This window comes from Portunus trituberculatus, chromosome 37, assembly GCF_017591435.1.
Source record: "Portunus trituberculatus isolate SZX2019 chromosome 37, ASM1759143v1, whole genome shotgun sequence".
Taxonomy (NCBI): Eukaryota; Metazoa; Arthropoda; class Malacostraca; order Decapoda; family Portunidae; genus Portunus; species Portunus trituberculatus.
Window position 1 is genome coordinate 32,123,728 of NC_059291.1, and position 22,500 is coordinate 32,146,227.

Below are 22,500 nucleotides of genomic sequence, written 5' to 3' on the forward strand. Positions count from 1 at the left end.
ATATATATATATATATATATATATATATATATATATATACATGAACATTGTTTCAATCGTCACATCGCATCAGGTTTCATGCTTGTTGTTACATGTCCTCGTCGCTTAATTTCCCGACATTACATGTCTTTACTTCTTGCTACCTTTTATCATTCTCCTACACAGCGACCAAGTTAGATTGCAATACTTTCATCCCCTAACTATATTCAGTCTCTCGTGTCTTTATTTCCACTCATTATCTTAGAATTTCATGAATCTCCATTATTCTATCTGTTTGACACGCCTTTGCTTTGTTGCAGACCAACGGGCAGTGGTTTTTTTTTTACTGGTTGGTCTTCCTTTTTACTACATTATTTTTTTTTCTTCCCTAATTTTCAGAGGATAAAAACAAAACACGTACAATAAACTTGACAGAACCTTGCAGGAGTCAAGACGATAGATTCACCAGACCTCATTTAAGTAAGCACTCTTTATATCTGATAGTCCTCACACTTCAACAGTTTTGGTGTTAAGTACGAGTATTCTCTTGATTCCCCAGGTAATTCTTTGTGTTTATATCACAACCTTAAATAATTTCCAGATTAGTATCTTCATAAAACACTTTTTTTGAGAAGCAGAGGGAACAGGAAAAGTAAGACAACGTACTCAAAATACTGCAATGCTAGAATAATGCCTAAATGCCTTGTTCTTACACTATTGTTAACTATTCCCGTGCAGCAAACTGCAACACAACCCTTCACAACACAAGAGCAGTACCCAATATGTAGTAATAAAGCGCCTTCCCCTCCAGTGTTCCCTGAATCGTTTAGAAAGCTGAGGTAACACTGTATTAGCAAAGGGGGAAATTCCTGCTATTTCTCGCAGCCTCTCGCAAAGTCTCGACAGCCTCCGACCATAACAAACACCTGTTCCTACTGGGCTACAGGGCTCCTCGGGGATATGTTGGGAAGGAAAGGAGGGAGTGGGTGCTAGAGAGGAGGAGAAGGAGGAGGAGGGTGATAAGGAAGGAGGGAGGGTAGAATGGTGAAGTGGTAGTGTTAGGGGAGGGAAGGGGAGTAAGAGAAAGGATTGGGGCCCTGAGGAAGAGGTTGGTACAGCTGCTTGTTTTATATATGTTGGGCTAACTTCCCGACCCCGCCTGCTGGCCTGACAGCACAGCGGCGCCAGGCACCAGAAGGGAAACTCACGAATCTAAACGAGTCAGTGACCAAGTTTCCCTTTCGCTCAGCTCGCTCTCGTAATGTTGCGAGGCGGAGGTGCAAAGTTGGGATGGAGACTGCTAATTAGGCGTGCACGTGAATGGCGGAGGAAGAGAGAGGAATGAGGGATTGAGTAGCAGGGATATGGCCGAGGAAGAAGTTTGGGAAGAGTAATGCAAGTAGTGTCATGAAGCTCTTATTGACATGTGTACAACTAGCTGTCCTTCAGGTGAGACACAACCATCGAGTCCGTGGAGCTTGTGCAAGGTTCTGGTAAATTCAGGCCAATGCTAGGTTCTGAATGATCTCGTAAAGCTCTGAGCCGAGAAAGCTACCGCTGGGGGCGAGGACGGCGACATGGCGAAGTGGGGGCCATCAAGAGCCATTAAGGGCCTTGTCTCTTTATACGAAAGGCTCAGGAGCAAGGCGGGCGAGGCGCAAAACACCAATTCCGCTTCGTGTGTGTGTTTTTTTTTTTTTGTTACAACTCACTCGGAAGTCTATTTGAATTTGCTTAAGCAACCTTCTGTTGAAGAGGAGTTTATAGTATCGATCTGCAAGTCCACTCCAAGCTTTAAAAGAAATTGTATGTACACAATATCCAAGTGTGGTAGCAGCGAGTGTCTGATGATGTGAGGGTGGGTGCCTGAGCTGCCTGAGCTGCCTGAGTGTGAGTGCCGTGCTTCCCTCCAGGTGTTTCAGATAAGTGTCAAGGGCGGTGCACCGGATGTGTTCCTCCATGGCACTGCATCAAGGAGTCTGTCCGTGGTGGGCAGTTTGTAGTCTTGATGCGTCTTGCAGAAGGGATCGTTGTAGCAGAGTTTGCAGAAATATTATACACGCCCGCTATCTCTGGACGCAAAATATTCATCTAGTTACTTATATTTTGTTGTCATGAAAACACTCGCTGCTTGTTAGAAGATTTTCTTTTTTTATGTTATGGCCTATAGCGCCTGCAGCTTCGCTTAAAGAGTATGTGGAAGCGCTGTTCAGCTTCCACCCATTAACGGGGCAGGCATTTCTATTTATAGTGATGCCCATATTAGGGCCCATATCATTACCCAAGCGCATCTTTGGTGTAAGGCAATTACACCTCCACCTAGAACCTGGGCATCATGGTGACATGTAGGTAGGTAACTTTAAAACACTCGACAAATGGAGAAGTTTCAGGACGGCACGTGGTGGGATTCGAACCTACACATGGACGTGTGCCCGATCCCACCACCATATTATCCACTACGCCACCGCCTCCCACCTTCAACTTCAACACGAGTATGCTGTAGATGACAAACGAGTATGCTTATCTGTATTGCAAATAACACTCAGCTGGTGCTACAGGTACCATTATTGGTTAGGTTAAGAATTGTTCCATGAAATCTTTACAAAAGCATCTGGTATTGACAACTATTTTTCCTTACATATATCGAGTTCTCAATCTAAAGTATTCAACACGTCCACCTATACTGGTTAATTTCTCTGTATTTGAATTATAAGCACACAATTCGTTAAGTTTTAGAGGCATCGCTACCTGGAATACTTGTGCATAATGACGCCATTCAAAAATCTCTATAATGATTTACTATATCAACTCTTCCATGAACTGACAGACACACAAAGTATAGGATCAATGTATCTGTTGACTTGGTGCTGTGTATCTTTCACGTAACTTTCTTGACACTAAAGTCTACTGTGGCTGGCTGGCTCTTGAAGCGGAAAGACATACCGACCTCTTCACTTTGTAAAAGTTACATCTTTGCAAATCAATAGCTGCCTTAGTGATTCAGATTCTTCCTTTACCGAGCGAGTAAATTTTCTACCACACAAACGCACGACGCATCAACCAAATTTACACGGCACGTCCTAAACAAGGTAAAACTTTTGCTAAAAACTTATCTTGTATGTTTCAGGACTTGTTCCACTCTCTGGTTACTTCATGCTACGTATTACAATAACTCACACTGATGTTTCTCATCCCTTCTCTGGCCTGAACCGATCGTTGCAATATATATATATATATATATATATATATATATATATATATATATATATATATATATATATATATATATATATATATATATATATATTACAGCTGAATTATCATACCGTAATATAGTTACCAACGGGTCCTGTAAGCGATTATCAATCTTCTTAATTTTGTTACTCCTGCTGCTGCTGTTATTCTTGTCAAAAATTTTTTTCTTGTTATTATCGTTATCACTGATATAATGAAAATTGATACTATTATTGCTATTAAAAAGGCATTATTATATTCCACCTCCCTTCTCTCTCTCTCTCTCTCTCTCTCTCTCTCTCTCTCTCTCTCTCTCTCTCTCTCTCTCTCTCTCTCTCTCTCTCTCTCTCTCTCTCTCTCTCTCTCTCTCTCTCTCTTATTCCTAAGGTTATGCAAAAGAAATTTTAACTTTGATTATTTTACACTAAGCTCTCCATATTCCAATGTCCATTGTGCTCCCGACGAGAAAGCCTTGTTCTGTTTCTCACACACAGAGCGAATCAGTCTTATTATTCATCATCAGCCTGACATCTGATGTCTCTATTCTTGTGTTATTCATGTTAAGAAATAAAAAAACAAGGATTCATATTGATCAAGGTTTGTCATTTCTAAGACTATATTTCGGTGTGACTTCTTTCCTCACTGTCCACTCCCAGAAGTGTGGCAATCTTCCAAGGCTATACAAATAATGCCTGTCTTATCCACAGCAAAACGCAACGTGTTCATTTCCATATCTATTTTCAATGCGACACTACGAAACTTGCGTGGATTTAAATGAGCTTGGCACGATTTGGCGGATGGTAACTGTCAGAGGTAGTTTGGATAAACATTTCTTAGGTGTGGTCACCTTGAACTTTTTTCTTTTAGAGGATATTTTTAAATATCAGAAAGGACAAAAGGTCAAGCAACCATGATTCCATGAATCAAGAACAATACAAGTCATACTGCTGTATTCTATTACTATAGGTCTCTTTATTCATTGAATCATAATTTATATGTAATATTTTTCATATCATACACACACACACACACAGAAACAATTATATACAATAGCACATTTCCAAAACTAAAAGTAAGTTCAAAATAATCGGCTAGGAGAGTTGTTTCGATAAGCAGCATCTCACGCCCACATTATTACCCCGCCTCTCTGTAAACACACAAATCGGAGCCATGTATTGTGAGGCGAAGACAGTGGAGACAAGATTCAGTGGAGTCATCTATTGGAAAGCCGCGGCACAAACTCGGAGGGACAACCACACCATCTTTTGCCCTGCGAGACACCTCCATCAGACACCAGCGGAGGCGAGCTAATGGCACCGACTTTGTTCCTCTAATGCCCCACTCTGTTCTACGGCCTCGAGGTTTCCGCCGCGCGCCAGGCCAGAGGGGTCATTTACGATGCTATATTGAGTTCTTTCTCGTGTGAGTGTCGCTTCTAGCTATACCGCAAACCACGGGGGCAAATCTGATGTTCGGTATGGCGGGGGGCGTTTTCGCTTCCCTCACTGTTTGCTAGTATACTGGAGGCGGAAAAGAAGATATGGAGAGGGACGGAGGATGGTAGCGAAGATGAGGAAAGCAAGAGGAAAAGCAAAGGAAAGGATAAGATGGGAAAGGTTGTGGCATTATATGGAGGGATAAAAATATGGAGTGCTTTATGGTGGTGGTGGTGGTGGTGGTGGTGGTGGTGGTGGTGGTGGTGGTGGTGGTGGTGGTGATGATGATGATGATGATGATGATGATGATGATGATGATGATGATGATGATGATGATGAAGTCAAGGAGGAGGACTAGGTAATAGATGTTTATGGTTTTACGGTTTTTGAAAGAGACGAAGAAAGACATGAGAGAGAGAGAGAGAGAGAGAGAGAGAGAGAGAGAGAGAGAGAGAGAGAGAGAGAGAGAGAGAGAGAGAGAGACCTATAATACGTTTTTATCTATAGGTCACTTGGGTTATTGAGCCTCAACAAGAAAATTCCGAGACATGTAATTTTCTGGTGAAATTTTTCTCTTGCCCTTCAGATTACACAAATTATACTCTCTCTCTCTCTCTCTCTCTCTCTCTCTCTCTCTCTCTCTCTCTCTCTCTCTCTCTCTCTCTCTCTCTCTCTCTCTCTCTCTCTCTCTCTCTCTCTCTCTCTCTCTCTCTCTCTCTCTCTCTCTCACAAAATGGGATGTAAAAATGTAGAAGTGTTAATTTTTTTCTAGGCAGCCAACAAAAATTAAAATCAAGTCTATAATAAGACATTTTATTGAATGACTTTCCGTGCGTCGGAGTGAAAGAGGACAGAGGAGAGGAGAGACAGCGCTGCCACGCAAGAGGAAAAGGCCTGAAAGAGGAAGTAAGGAAAGAGATTAAGAAACTGAAGAAGGTCGAGCAGGAATGAATGATAGATGATGGAGAAACTCTTATAAAGGTGCTGACGGACTAGAGAAGGAAGAAAGGAAGATAAGAAGGGAGAGACGGAGAGCGCATCGATAACAGTACTTATCTTTGTATCAACGGCCATCTATTACTCACTTCACTTTGTCAGGCAAGATAAAAACCGAGTGACAGTTAGGCAACATTAAGAATCGAATTAGAAAAGATTGAAACTGGCTGGCTTTTCCTTCTTGCCTTTTTTTTTCTAACTGTTTGACTCTCTCTCTCTCTCTCTTTCTGTTATGAAGAAAGCTATAGAAGAAAAGCATATACTAAAGACAAAATAATTTAACACATGGCATAAGGAAAAAAAACGTAGGCTGAGTGGCAAAAATAGGGTCATAACGCAGTACATTGAAATACTATACAAGAAACTAAGATAAAAGAGGAAATAAAGAGAGAACCACACCATACATTCGAACATGAGGAGAAAAAAAATAATATGAAAGAGAACAATGAACGTTGTGATTTTAATATAACTCATCAGGTAAAGATAAGTAGGATATGGTTCACTAGAGATGATGTAAAGGCAAGGTTAATATAGGCAAGATAATCCAGACGAAAAATAAGTAAAATCATAAAAATTCTAAGATAGAGATAAGGAAAATACACCAACGAGAAAAATGACGAGAACAGAATAACACCGATAAATGTCAGCTAAAGAAAAAAAAAATAAAATAAAACAATACAGTGATGGTGCCACTGAAAACCGAGAAAAAACAATGAAAAAGAACACCAAGACACCAGTGAACAAAATATTCTATCAGCGGTAACATTCGGCCCCACCCTCACCGCTAAGAACCCTGGCTAAATATCTCCCACGTCTTTCCAACGCACGCCGCTGAAAATTATACACCAACTCTCGCTTTACATTCTCTCTCTCTCTCTCTCTCTCTCTCTCTCTCTCTCTCTCTCTCTCTCTCTCTCTCTCTCTTCCTATGGTGTTGCCCTTTACAATGACATTACAGTTCGAGAATAAACATTATCCTAAGTGACTTTATCCTACAGAAGATAAAACAGAGAAAAAGAAGAAAATATTTTTAAGGACAAAGAATTACTAAAAATTTCCATTGAATGATTTATGTATGGTACTTTCTATACTACTACTACTATTAGTACTACTACTACTACTACTACTACTACTACTACTACTGCTGCTACTACTACTACTCCTACTACTGCTACTACGGTTACTCCTACTACTGCTACTACGGCTACTACTACTACTACTACTGCTGCTACTGCTGCTGCTACTGCTACTGCTACTGCTGCTGCTGCTGCTACTGCTGCTGTTGCTGCTGCTGCTGCTGCTGCTACTGCTACTACTGCTGCTACTGCTGCTGCTACTACTACTACTACTACTACTACTACTACTACTACTACTATCATTACTGCTACTACTACTACTACTATTATTACTACTACTACCACTACTACCACCATTACTACTACTACTGCTACTACTACTACGTAGAAAAAAGACGCTTACAGGTGTCATTCCCTCTCCACTTTCCCTACACACCCAATATAAACACCACTTGCCAAACGCTTAACACACTCCCAGTCCTTCACATAGACTATATACCACAGACGTTCTAAAGAATAATGGCCATGAGTATACATTTTCAGAGCACTGAAGCTTATGACAACCAACGCGAAGGAGATTGGTACGTTGGAGGGAGTGGAATGACCTGGAGGTGAGCGCCCGGTGGGATGATGGAGGAAGATGTGAACACCCAATGACAGCTTGACGGAGTATATTTCTTTCTAGGTGGTCAATGAACGAGTAAGGATGAAAATGTAAAGAGGAAAAGATGGAGCTTATGAAAAGGTTTAGGAGGAGGAGGAAGAGGAAGAAGAAGAAAAAGATAAGAAGGAAAAGTGGAGGAGGAATAGGAGGAGGAGCAGTAGCAGGAGAAAGAAAATGAAGAGAAGTAAAAAGAGTGGAGGAGGAGGAGGAAGAGGAGGAGAAAGAAGAGGAAGAGAAAGAAAAGTGGAGGAGGAGTAAGAGGAGAAGCAGTAGGATGAGGCGAAAGAAAAGGAAGAGAAGGAAAAAGAATGGAGGGGGAGTAGGAGGAGACGAAAGAGAAGGAAGGAAAAGAAAAAAAATGGATAAGGAGAAGGAGGAGGAGGAGGAGGAGGAGGAGGAGGAGGAGGAGGAGACCACCACCAATATGATTACAACGTGGGTACATACTCGTACTATAAGCAGGTAAAACAGTTGACTGACCTATAATGTGCCTGCTGCTTCATGGAGGTCTTCTGCTCCTCTAGTTCCCTCGATGAGCGTCACGGCAGGATACGAGAGTAAGTGGGTAATTATCTATCTACGTAAGTGGGCAGTTGTCTATAGGTATTCAGTGTCACATTATTGTTATACACCTCGCAAGGAAGTGCTTTATAAAATGACGTTTTGTTTCTTATTTTCATTGAAATGAAGTCATGTTTGTAAATGTAAATATTGTATAGGTGTCAAATTACATGTTTTAATAGAAAAGAGACTAAATGTAAATATTGTATAGGTGTTAAATTACATGTTTTAATAGACAAGAGACTATGTTAATTAAAGTGCACTGTTTAGAAAAAGACACACATGCAAATATGGATACCACAGAAAAAAAAGATAATAACTAATGGAGCTTGAAAAGTAAGAAAAGAATAAGAAAAAAATAACTATACAATCTATATGAAATTCTCCCTGGGAACTGATACAAAAAAAAAAAAAAAAAAAAAAAAAACTACACGCAACTAGGAGTACTGCCGATAATTACCGACGTGAAATTGATAAAGAGTAAACATAAATAGATAAATTGTTGAAATAAACCACAAGTAGCTAATAAAGGACGTGTGATAAGGAACAATTCAGAATATGTTCGGAGGTAAAGTCACATTGCATCAGCGTTCAACTTTAAACACGCTTTTCTTAATCTCTTGATGGATATGTTGGTGGCGAGTTTGAAGAACGAGGCCGGTGGGGTGTGCTCGTCGCGCGGAGGACGAGACAGGACAAGAGGGAAGAAGGAAGACGGAATAGGAGGGCTGGAGAAAGGTACTGTTAGATGGACGAATGAAAATTACAAAGGTTAGGCATGTAGTACATCTCCTCCTGGCAAAGTTTTGTGACTTCATAGATTTTTGGACAGGACACGGGGGAAGAGGAAACAGGGAAGACAAAAGAGGGAATAAGAGAGCTGGAGAAAGGTACTGTTGGATGAATAGATGAATACTTAGGTTAGGCATGTACATCTCCTGGCAAAGCTTTGTGACTTCATGAATTTTGTCTTTTGATTATAGACAACACAACCTTTTCCTTTCCTAAGACGTGAGGAGGAAACACAGAACACAGGGACGACCAACGCCAGACTACCAAGAACAACTATCGTAGGTGGTTGTTCCGGTGACTGTTGCTGCACTTATCATGTTGCCTTCTCAGAAACCTCGCATATCAGCGTATATAGTCGTTCAGTTTCAGAATATGTCACGAGCAGCAGTAGCAACAGCGTTGAAATGGCTATTACGATGCTGACAAGAAGTGATTTGTCTCAGCGCTGAATTTATTTGCCGTGATACATTTCAGAACAGTAGTTTTGACACGACAGAGCCAACTGAAAGCAGACCAATTCCTTCACGTCTTGGACATTTCTCAAGTGGGAAAAAAAGAAAAAAAAATAGAATGAGAGTAAAAATGCTGAGATGTAGAAGAAGGAGAAGGAAAAAGAAAAGAAGAAAAAAGAACAAAGAAAAAAAGAAGAAAGAAGAGAGATAAAAAGAAATGTTGGAGGAAGAAGAGGCGAAAGGGAGGAAAAGGATGAGGAGAAGAAGGAAGAAGAGGTGAAAGGGGTAGAAAAGGGGAAAAGGAGGAGGAGGGAGGAAGGAGGAAAAGAAGAGGGAAGAGGAAGAGGAAGAGGAAGAGAAAGATAAAGAGAAAGACAGAGATGAAGAGGAGAAAGAGGACAGATCAAACAGAAATAAAATAAATACAAGAAATGAAAAAAAAGACACACACACACACACACACACACACACACACACACACACACACACACACACATGAATAACGAGGAGTTGAAGCAAAATTATATATATACAAATACAAATACACCAACAAAACTAGGAAAATAACCCCCACCAAACACGAATAATAATATGAACTCCTTACCTTCACGCGCCCTAGAGAAACACAAACATATGGGACGGATCACTCCTATGAAAGGGCGTACAAATCCCATTCATCGCTTATTCAGACTGACGCAAGCTCTCACAACACCTTCATCCCACGTCTCATTAATCACGCAGGGAAGGAGGGACTTAAGATTCAGCCTATTTTCCCCCGTGTTGAATTACCAGGGTGACCATTGCTTTAATCTCTTTAGTACTGGGATGCATTTAAGATTTGTGTACGATTAGACTATTTTATTGACATAAGGAAAGGTCTATGGAAGTCGTAAGATTAATGGCTATAGTCTTCACTATTTTAATCCCCCACATGAGTTTCTGAAGCTGTCTAAAATCACGAAATAGTCAGTAGAATGAATATGGAAACGCGTCATGATACTGAAGGGGTTAAATATTTGCGCCTGGTTTTTCCAAGGAAAACCTCATTAACCCCTTCAATCCTGGGACACTTTTTTGCTTTGAGATTTATTTACGATTAGGCCACTTTATTGACATTAAGAAGAGTCTATGGAGGTCAGAAGATTAATGGACTTAATCGTCATTGCTGTAATCCCCTACTTGAATTTCTGAAGCTGTTTAAAATCATCAAATAGTCAGCAGAATGAATATGGAAACGCGTCACGGCACTAAAGGGGTTAAATACTTGCGCCTGGCTTACCTAAAAACACCTCATTAAGAGTGTATAGCGTATACTCTTATATTTAATTAGGTACTTAGTCAGCTTCCTCTCTCTCGTGAATATTTTAGCACCCTCGTTAACTTTCATTTTTTCATTTGCGCCTCCATGTTATGTTACGGTTTTCATCTCTTTTCCTTTTCCTCTTCCTTCTATTCTCTTGGCTTGAGGGAAGAGTGAGTGGTAATTCTGCATTGTGCATTTGTACGTGTTTGAAATAACCTTGTGTGTGTGTTAAATGATGGAAGTTGTCGAGACACTTATTCTTCAGGTTTGTATGACTCATTTGGGTTTCTTTACAGGGATTGTCATCTTCATTAATTTTTCTATCTATTTTGTAGCACTAGGTAAATGTCCCAATGAAAAAAAAAAAAGAAAAACATATATCCTTACATTATTACTGGCACACACACACAGACACACACACACACACACACACACACACACACACACACACACACACACACACACACACACACACACATACACACAGAGGTACATTTAAGCAATCAGTTCATATGTAAGGGAAATTACTTGATAAAAACATTACTAGTACAAACACGCGCGCACATACAAATAGCAAGAGGGGACATGGAACCCTTAGCACACACACACACACACACTGCAGCCCTTCCCCTCTACTTGTCTCTCCTAAAAGTAAGAATGAATGTAACCAAGATTCCACAATGCCGTCTGAAATTGTACATACCACGTCACCTCTCCCTTCATTCCAACGATTTCTCTTTACCTCCAACAATTCGTTTCCCTGCTTTCCTTAATTCACTCTGCTCCGCACCTGTCCCACACTCCTATATACATTATCTCTTTCTCTCTCTCTCTCTCTCTCCTAACCTCTTGAGCACAATTAAACTAGTCAACAGAGTGAATTCCTGTCCCTTTCCACTCCCTGTTAAAGTACTCGATGATTTCGCCCACATTTTAGAAGCTGCCATCGCTCGCCCAACGAATTAATGAACATCGTGGTACCGGCTGGGAAATAAAATACTCACAATGAATGGAGTCGTGATAAGACCAGTATTCAGAAACGCTTTGCTCTCTCTTAGTTGAAGATACTCATGTTTTTTTAATGGTATCTTCATTGTTGTGGGGACAGATTAAATAGTTTTCTTATTTATCGTAAGGAGAAACTGTCTTGAAAATCCTGCTAGTCATCTATGGGGAATTGAAAAGTTGTCGTGGTGAAAGAGCTAAGCGTTTCTGAATATGGCTGTAAATCAGGCGGTCTGTTGTTGTTGCTGCTGCTGGGAAAACTGCTGGCCAAAGTAACGTAGCTGCTCTATCCCTCCCTCCCCACTCCTTACTCCTCCTGTCCTATTAAAAGCAATTTACCAAACTAATCTAATCCTTGAGAAGTTAGAGCCGATTTGAACGCTTACAAAATCATAATTCACCTCTCTCTCTCTCTCTCTCTCTCTCTCTCTCTCTCTCTCTCTCTCAAGCTTCTCAGAGTAACAAGACTTATGGCAGAACGTCACTTAAGGTTTCTTTTCATGTCCTCAATAAATCATCCATGTTTGCTTCCTCCTCCATCCTCTTCCTGCTCAACCTTCTCTTTTTACTCCTTGCTCTTCTCTTCCTCCTGTTTTCTTCCTTCTTCTCTTTCGTGTCTTTATTCTCTTAAAATCGTTTTCTCCTAATTTGTATCTAAATTTCAAAATAAAGAGAACTTCTTGATCAGCTGATAGGCAGTTTCGTTTTGGCTACTCTTTGGTTTCACATTTTATCTTTGAGAGGTGATCTATCATTCGGTAAAGGACAGCTCTCATAGCTCAGTCTGCCATTAGTTTTTTTATTTTTCGATTTTTTAAAATTATTGAGAGAGAATTATCTTCTGTTTGGATATTCCATGCTGCTTACTTTTAAGTTTGTTTTATCATGGGGAGTTTCTTTTGTATTTCTCACAACAAGCTGTTCGTGATTAAAATTTGAATTTCAAAATTACTTCCCTTTTCTCCAATTTTTTTTTTAATGAAAACTAACTCAATAAAAGAAAAAGTGATAGCAAATTAATTAAGGCATGTCATACCGGTCATGTGTCAGATGCTGTCATAAAATGATGTATTAAGGAGTCCCGAATTCTTTCTTCTCTTCTTTTATACATTGTCACCATGATGCTCATGCATGAGCACACACACACACACACACACACACACACACACACACACACACACACACACACACACACACACACACACACACACACACACACACACACACACACACACACACACACACACACACACACACACACACACACACACACACACACACACACACACACACACACACACACACACACACACACACACACACACACACACACACACACACACACACACACACACACACACACACACACACACACACACACACACACACACACACACACACACACACACACACACACACACACACACACACACACACACACACACACACACACACACACACACACACACACACACACACACACACACACACACACACACACACACACACACACACACACACACACACACCATACACACACACACACACACACACACACACACACACACACACACACACACACACACACACACACACACACTTGCTCCTCTTTTCAAAATAGTAAAGAAACAGAAGCTATCTACTCACATTTTTTAAAGGTTTGCAATGTAAGTGAAAACAAAAAATAAACGACTTAAACGAAATCGTAACATCAAGAATTTTATTCAGAAAAAAAATATTTTCATGTAAATAAACTTGCTTCCTTAACTCATGTGTCAAGTTCTATCTTCGATTTTCTTTATATGTGTCTTCTTTTGGAATTGATATACTGAAATACAACACTTGTTATCTTAGGTTACAATTTTCCTCAAATTTGAAACGTGATCCAGATTTTTGAGTATGTGTCTGAATAAATCAATGTAATCAAATATTCCATACTGATTGATTTTTCTTTAACAGTCACTTAAATGTTTAACATTCTCAAATTTTACAAAAGAGAAGTGCTCGTGTACGTGGTGACACTTCATATACTCGGGATGGGTATCCAAACTAACATCTTAATTATGAAAAGCCTAAACATGTAACAGCTGCAAGAGAAGATGACAAACCATTAAACAAGCATCCCAGAAACTTTCCTGCACCGCTACCTGCACCCACTTGCTTCCCTTCCACTCACTGAATATTTCAATCTTTCCTGTACCAGTCCATAATGTCAGCCATATTTTTTTTTGTCTGGAGTTCTGATACGTTAAGGTTTAGTTTTGAAAATTTTTCACGTACCTTGTTTGGTCGAAATGAATACTGAATTTCCAGCATGAGCAGCTGCTCTGCTCTGAAAGAAAGAAATATCACTGTCAGTGAATCCAATGAACAGCATTAATATCTTTATGACTTTTGTGAGTAAGAAATCTTTCCCGAAAACTGTTTAAAGAAATCCACAGAAGTCTTTTCTTGCTAAACTGATAAAAATAAGAAAAATAAAATTTTCTAAAAACTCAACGGGAAAAATAATAATGTGTTACAATTAACAATTGAACCAAAAACTCAAAATTCAGTTGAGAAAGCATTAAAAGACATAACATTTTTGACCTAAACACGTCGTCCAAAAATGTAATAAGAGAGAAGAAAGGCTCGTGACCTCCGGCCGAGTCATAACGAACCTCACTTCCAAAAACGAAAAAAAAGAGAACACAATGGACAAAGTTAAGAATAGGAAACTAAACTGCCAGCTTTTACATAATGAAAGAAACGTGGAAGGAAAAGAAAATTCTCGAGAAAATAAAAGGAATCAACATCTTCACTCAAAACGAAATTAAACTTTTTATTACATGCATGCAAACTTTTTTATGGAGTTTCTTCTGTCCCTTACTGCAATTTTCCTTTCTTTGGAAGTTTCAAGATCGAGTCAGATATTCACCAAATATCACACATAAAAAAAAAAAAAAAAAAATATATATATATATATATATATATATATATATATATATATATATATATATATATATATATATATATATATATATATATATATATATATATATATATATATATATATATATATATATATATATATATATATATATATAAATTTTGATTATATGTTTACTTGCTACCAGTGGAGGAATCATGCAGTGGTATCAGAGAGTATGTTGTTACTTGTACAGGGCTTAGGTAAATATCATAATGCCAATCATAAAGAATACTGGATATACAGGAGAGAGCGCAACCACCGGCGTCTGTCCAGACGCATGACGTAAGAAAGAGAACACAATGTGGGCAAGCGTCAGAAACAGATACTTACACATATTGCTCGCTGAAGCATCTGAGGCAGCCCTCGTGTCTCGCAGTACATACGGTTGACATGCAGGTCACAAACAAACAAAATAAGATATAATTATGTGTGTGGATATATACAGTAGTATATAAATGCCTATATCATGTTTATCTGTAGTACACTGAAAGAAACATGACCAAATCTGTCTGTCCAGAGAGAGAGAGAGAGAGAGAGAGAGAGAGAGAGAGAGAGAGAGAGAGAGAGAGAGAGAGAGAGAGAGAGAGAGAGAGAGAGAGAGAGAGAGTCATCCACTCAGATCAATGAACCCACCCATCATCACATTCAAATGCACAAAAACAACACACAAATACACAATAGTAAACACAGAACAACAGAACAATAAGAAGCGCTACTGCAATCATCAAGAAACACACACACACACACACACACACACACACACACACACACACACACACACACACACACACACATACTCACTCTTGTCTGACAAAATCAAAGTACCAGCAAATTACAAAGGTTGAATAGCATATTAGCTGGAAGCTTAGAGCATCAGACCACCGGCACTGATAATTTGAGGCTCACAGAGCAAACAGAAAGGGATAGACTGTCTGCCTTTGATCGTCTGTCGCAGTACTGGGTGGGTTGGATGACCTAACCTTTGCTCACTTTCCTCCAGCGGTGTATTGCCCTTTGCCGGAACAAAAAGAAAGAAGAGGAGGAGGAGGAGGAGGAGGAGGAGGAGGAGTAAGAGAAAGTTTGTAAAGACAATTTAGTAAAAGAGGTACAAATATCAAATAAGCAAGTCATTAGACCGAGGAATTCCACTGATATTCTAATGACAGATATATTTTTAGGCGCGGCTCACTGCTCGCTGCCACTGATGCATGTTTGCGTGGTGCTGCTCCTGCTGTTATTGTTATTGTTATTATTATTATTATTATCATTATCATTATTATTATTATTATTATTATTATTATTATTATTATCATCATCATCATTACTGTAGGTATTTTTACTCCTTCTTCAACTAGTACTACTTCTATTACTATCACTACTGCTACTACTACTGCTACTACTACTACCACTACTGCTACTCCCACTACTACTACCAATACTACTACTACTACTACTACTACTATTACTACTACTATTACTGCTACTACTACTACTACTACTACTACTACTACTACTACTACTACTTATTTTTCTTCTGCCTAATATAACACTGTATACCAAATAGAAAGGAATGCACGCGCGCACACACACGCACACACACACACACACACACACACACACACACACACACACACACACACACACACACACAGCACGTACCATTCCGGGAAAGTATCTCTGAGGCTGGTTTCACTTAAGACGCCCGAGCCTCTTGCAACCCTAGCCAGGACGGGACGAGGAGCCCCTTGGGGAACGCAACCATCAGAGCAGAGCCGTCTTCTCTTGGAAAGTGGAAGACGTCAAGCCGCTTTCTTCAAGAGTCTCGCGTCCCGAGGATTCTACAACACATTTTCTTCTACCTCTCTCCTCCGCCCCGTGCTTCGGCTTGGGAATATACCTCTCATTTTACGGTCTTCAGTTGTTGCAGAGAAAACCTTAACTTAATATCAACTTACAGGGAGAATAAAAAGGGAAGGTAAAATGGAGAGAGAGAGAGAGAGAGAGAGAGAGAGAGAGAGAGAGAGAGAGAGAGAGAGAGAGAGAGGTGTCTCTTCTATCTTCTCTCAGGGGTGTTGCTCTTCCGTTTTCTCTCATTTACTTTGTCTATTTCATCTTTTCCTCGATTTTTCTTCCTTCCTTTTCTTCCCTGCTACAAATGTCTTCTTTCTACCACTATTCTTTCTTCCCCTCTCCTGCTACTCCATCTTTCCCTATTCTTCCTTCTCTTTTTTTCCTCTTTCACGTCTTCCTCTGTTTTTTTTTTTCTCCATAATTTCTTTCTCGTCTTCTGCAAATTCTTCGTCAGCGCACGACAAAAATTTCACACTATCAGATTTAAGGTGAAGGAAGCAACTCATCAGAAAACACTAATGGTAGGACTGTGTGTAGATTAAATGCTATAGCGGTAGACATTAGATGATATAATAGTAGACATCAGATGTTATAGTAGTAATCTTCCTCTCCTTACTTTCCTCTCAAATTGAACATATTATTTTCATACAACTTGGCATAATTTGCTTTTTCAGGTCAGCATCGGATGGAGGGCTTTGGGGGTGAGGAGAAGCCTTTTATTTTGTGCTATCCTCTCTCTCCAAGTGATAGTTTTTGAGGATAATAGTTGGGAAAAGCAGTCTAGGAAGGATCTCAGTGACTATTACTTTTTGGACTTCCTTGTTGTTCCTTTGCGTACATGTCTTCCACTTCTCTTTCCTTCTCTTCTTGAATAACATTTTTTTCTGTTTTCTTCTACAGTTTGTTCCTATAATTATATTCCTACTCATCCTTCTCTTATCTCCTCTTTCTTTCACCCCCCCCCCTTCTCCGTCCTTTTTACCAAGTCCTTGAAATCATCCTCTACATCCACGTCTTCTTACATTTCTTTGTCCACGTTATCCGTCTCTCTTCCTCTTCCGCCTTCTCCTCGTCCTGCTACTCGTCCTCAGTCTACATACAGAGCCGCATGTACCCACGTGGCCGCTTCATGAAGTCTAGTAATGCAACGTCTTCTATATCATTCAGTATTCAGGAAGGCCTTCAAAGCGGGTCAGCAAGGAGGTTTTCCGACTCATATTTCCAACACTGTATGTCGTCTGCCCCACATATGAATAATAAAGACGTTACGCGATGTTGTACCCGCCTGATGGATGGAGAGCGAGACGTGGTATGTACTGTATAGATACAAATCCATGTAAGAGGACTTGTGGAGGTATTCAGTAGGGGGATAGCAAATGGACAGACATTACATGAGGACTGACAGGTAGATATTCTAGTGTATAGGTAGGTCAATGTAGACAGACAGGTAGCTGGATGTAAATGGTAACTACGACAGGTATATGGATTTGTTGATAAATGCATAGGTACAGAGGTAGAAAAGTAAATGTGTAGGTAGAACGACAAATGAATGCTAAAGTAAACGGTTGGATTCGTGAAATGAGTAGAAAAAAAAAAAACATTTTAAAACAATATAGGAAAAGTTTGACGGATGGACGGAAATACTGAGGAAAAATGATGAAAATTAAGCCTCTTACATAAGGCGACTAGGAAGCCTGCGCTGGAGACCCAAAGGGACCTGAACCCTGGAAATCATGGAACTAAAAGGGGAAATGAAAACCCAGGGCTTCTTTGTGTGTGTGTGTGTGTGTGTGTGTGTGTGTGTGTGTGTGTGTGTGTGTATACGTGTTTGACAACCAGCAGACCGGATTATAATTTTTCATAATCAATTAATTGCCGCTTCAAGAATAGGAAGATGAAAAAAAAAAGTTTATAACAGTAAAAGGAAGAAAGCAAAAAAAGAACAAAATGGATGAAACAAAAAAAGGATGATGATGATGAGGAGGAGGAGGAGGAGGAGGAGGAGGAAGAAGAAAAGGAGGAGGAGGAGGAGGAGGAGGAGGAGGAGAAGGAGGAGGAGGAGGAGGAGGAGGAGGAGGAGGAGGAGGAGGAGGAGAAGGAGGAGGAGGAGGAGGAGGAGGAAGTGAATAACGACAAAGATTGCGATGGCAACTAGACTGTAGATGAGAAAATTAGGTTAAAGGTAAGAATAGAAAAGAATAAAGAAACATAAAGAGGAGGAGAAGGAAGAGGAGGAGGAGGAGGAGGAGGAGGAGGAGGAGGAGGAGGAGGAGGAGGAGGAGGAGGAGGAGGAGGAGGAGGAGGAGGAGGAGGAGGAGAAGGAGGAGGAGGAGGAAATGGAGGAGGAGGAGGAGGTGTAATGGGTCTTTCAGTACACGTGCATTTCCTTCTCAGGAGGAGGAGAAAGGAGCCGAGACACCTGCCGTTAATCTTCCGAAATTTGCATCCGTGAACACTCAACCCTCCAGGACATTATTCTGCAGAAAATTAAACTGATCTTTCTTCGTCACGACCCCCAAGTTCATTAAGTTTTAATGGCCTTCTGAGAGGAGAAAGAGGGCGGCAGCGGCAACGGCGGCAGTAGTGGCGTAAAGAAAGAAAAAGAGTGAGAAAAAAAAAAGTTCTTAAGATTATCTCCTGATGTCTCTCTTATCACCCACCGAGAAAGAAATACCAGGATGAAGTCAAACGAAGAAAACATGATCACTTAATCTCCGAGGAAGGGAAGAGTAGGAGGGTCAAGGGAGACGGCAGAGGGAACGAAGGGTAGAAGAGCGTGGAGGGAGCGGAGGAAAGATACATTCATAAGTGTAAAAGGTCATTGGAAGAAAATTAAAGGGAAGCAGCGAGAAGCGTAATGAAGAGGGAGAAAAAGTCATGAAAATTAATATGAGTAAAAAAGTGAAGGATAAACAGATTAAAAGAGAAGAATCCGGTAAAGAGACAAAAAAATATATGGAAAGAGAGAAGGGATAATAAAAGTGTAGTGGTGGATGCCCACAGTGGCCCGTAAGGAGCCACTCATGGTGTGTATGCCTATGTAGTACAGCAGGTAGCACTAAGTAGTCTAATGTGTAGTCCAAGGGGCAATCATAAACACTTGTAATGTCCAGCAGTGTACTGACGCAAAGCTAAGATACAGGAAACAAAAACTGGGTCGAACGAGAGAGATGTCGCGGTCCGTACGTTACGAAGCCAGCCAGCAAATGAACAAAGGGGACGCCAGTGTCACGCCAGTGAGGCGGACGCAGGAAATCTACTCCCATAGTGGAAAGTATACAGGCATAATGTCAATAAGATACATATACACAAATAAATATACAAAATAACATGATAATATATAATATAATATCAACAATAATAAATAAATATACATGATGCTATGAACATACAATATAATATAACAAAAAAAAATATGTGAATGAATATACATAAATATAATGTTAAAATAATAGTAGTAATAATAGTAATGTAAATATGTGAACATGGGCCACCACAATAGAAGGATTGCAAAACTACTACCTCAACTACTACTACTACTACTACTACTACTACTACTACTACTACTACTACTACTACTACTACTACTACTACTACTACTACTACTACTTACTACTACTACTACTACTACTACTACTACAACTACCAATGCTACTACTACTACTACTACTACTACTACTACTACTACTATTACTACTACTACCACCAATGCTACTATTACTATTACTACTACTACTACTACCATTACTACTTCTACTATTACTAAAAGTACTACTACTGCTAGTACTACAACTTTTGTTTTCATCATCATTGTTGCTATTGATGTTAATATTGTAGTTCTCATTTACCACCATTGCCACCGCCATTAGCACCATCAATATGTTCATTACTGCAATTGTCCTTAAGATTCTCACTTATATAATTTCTTTTAATATTGTACATACTGCTACCACAATCCCTTACACTACCGTCATATTCAGTATTGGCAACATCATCTAACCATCGCTCTTCACTCCAGGTCTTCCTAGAGTGTTCAGGTGTCTGCTTCTGCGACACTCACGGCCACCCACCACAGACTCGTGTATTGGAGGCAACATGGGTCATTCTTGTGTGTGTGTGTGTGTGTGTGTGTGTGTGTGTGTGTGTGTGTGTGTGTGTGTGTGTGTGTGTGTGTGTGTGTGTGTGTGTGTGTGTGTGTGTGTGTGTGTGTGTGTGTGTGTCCAAAGAGCTCTATTTGGCATGCCTAATTATGTACGCAAGCAGGACGAAACGAGCGGTTGTTGGGGTTTTGAGAGAGAGAGAGAGAGAGAGAGAGAGAGAGAGAGAGAGAGAGAGAGAGAGAGAGAGAGAGAGAGAGAGGCAGGGAGGGAAGGAGAATAGAGCAATAGTGGGAAGGGAGAGGAGGAGGAGGAGGAGGAGGAGGAGGAGGGGTGGAATCAGGAGCTCCGGAAACCAGGAGATGTGGACTTGGTTGCAACTTGGGCAGGATGTGAAGTTTGGCTCGATAGCTTCCGAACAGACGCGAGCGAGCATAGGCACACCGGAGCTGCATTAGGATTAGTTAGCGGCGCCAACTCAGCTGAGGCTTTGAAAGACTCGCGCGGGCCAAAAGAAATCAAGGAAATACTACTCAAGAGGAAGGAAGCTGGGGGTTAATGAAGGGTAATATGTGTCTGTATTTTAAAAAGACGAATATAAATAATCTTAGTAAAAATATAAATAATCTTAGTTAAATAAGAAACAGAATTTAAACTACAGGATAATACGATTTCTTTTCCTGAATGATTTGAAAACAATAAGCGATATGACAATTAATTAGCGCAGCCTTGAAAAAAAAAATTGTCGAGAGAATGCTAACAAATAAAATGAAACAGTACATTCAAAAGACAGGCTACGAACTCGTCGAAAAAAGAAGTAATTGGTGGAAAAGCATCAAAAGCAAAGAATTAAAACAATAAAACTTTAACTCACATACTCTGAAATGAATATTGGAGACTAACGGCACTAAACACACGCGAAGAGTTAACAAGAATGAAATGTAAATAGAAAACGACAGAAAAAGGAACACGATTAAATTAAGGAGATTCCGTGAATGAAAAATGAACAGAAAATGGAAGAAAAAAAAAATCCGTTTGGTGTGAATCCGAGATATGTAAGGAGAGAGAGAGAGAGAGAGAGAGAGAGAGAGAGAGAGAGAGAGAGAGAGAGAGAGAGAGAGAGAGAGAGAGAGAGGGGGCAACGTGATGTTTTTCTCTCTTCCTTCCCCTATCAACCTCCATCCTTCTCAGCTTCCTCCTCACCCTCCTTCACCTCTCTGACTTACTTCCTCTGTCAACTCTCCTTCCTTTTCGACTCAATTATATCGTCAACTTCTTGCTTTCTCATTCTCCTCCTTTCCTTCCTCTCCTACACCTTTCCTTCCTTCATGCGTCTTCTCCCTCTCCTTTCCCCTTCCTTCTTTTCTTTCTTTCTCTCCTTCCCTCTTTTCTTTGGATAAAACTCAAATTCTTTCCACATTCCAATGCGTATTCTTCTTTCGACTTCGGCTTGGGGAAGTGACAGGGAGAGGAGACAAGGAAGGGGATGGGAAGAGGAAAAAGGGGGACACAGCGAGGGGAAGAACAGAATGAAAGGATGGCGAGGGGACAGGAGAAGGAATTGGAGGGGTGAAGAGAAAGGAAGGAGGGGAATAGTTAGTAGAAGATATGTTTCTTCCATCTCGGTTCTCTGAAGTGAATGGGGAAGAAGATTGTGTATTTGTGTTGGTGTAGTAGCATTCCCTTGTCCTTCTGGGAATGTGTGTGTGTGTGTGTGTGTGTGTGTGTGTGTGTGTGTATAGGGTTTTTTTTTTTTACGGTAAGGCCTATAGCGCCTGTAGGCACACTTGAGTGTATTGGAAGCGCTGTTCAGCTTCCGCCCATTAGTGGCGCAGGCAATTTTATTTATAGTAGTATCCATATTAGGGCCCATATCACCGCCCAAGCTCATCTTCAGTGTAACCACCTAGAACCTGAGTATTATGGCAAAGTGTTTTAAGGCTGTACGTGATGGGATTCGAACCTACGCGTGGACGTCTGCCCGATCCCACGCTCACCACCTTATCCACTATGCCACCGCATACTCAATGTGAGGCCTTTATTCCTGTCTTCACCATTAACAAGTCAATAACAACCACCACGA

The 22,500-nt window shown here is 40.3% G+C and overlaps 1 long non-coding RNA gene across 1 annotated transcript in view; it reads right to left on the reverse strand.

The window, feature by feature from the left end:
* The window catches only part of LOC123514038, a 208,787-nt gene that overhangs the window by 131,946 nt on the left and 54,341 nt on the right, over nucleotides 1–22,500 (reverse strand). Inside the window, exon 2 of the long non-coding RNA XR_006677502.1 lies at nucleotides 13,779–13,830. This is a non-coding gene — a long non-coding RNA (uncharacterized LOC123514038). The remainder of the gene's footprint in view (nucleotides 1–13,778; nucleotides 13,831–22,500) is intronic.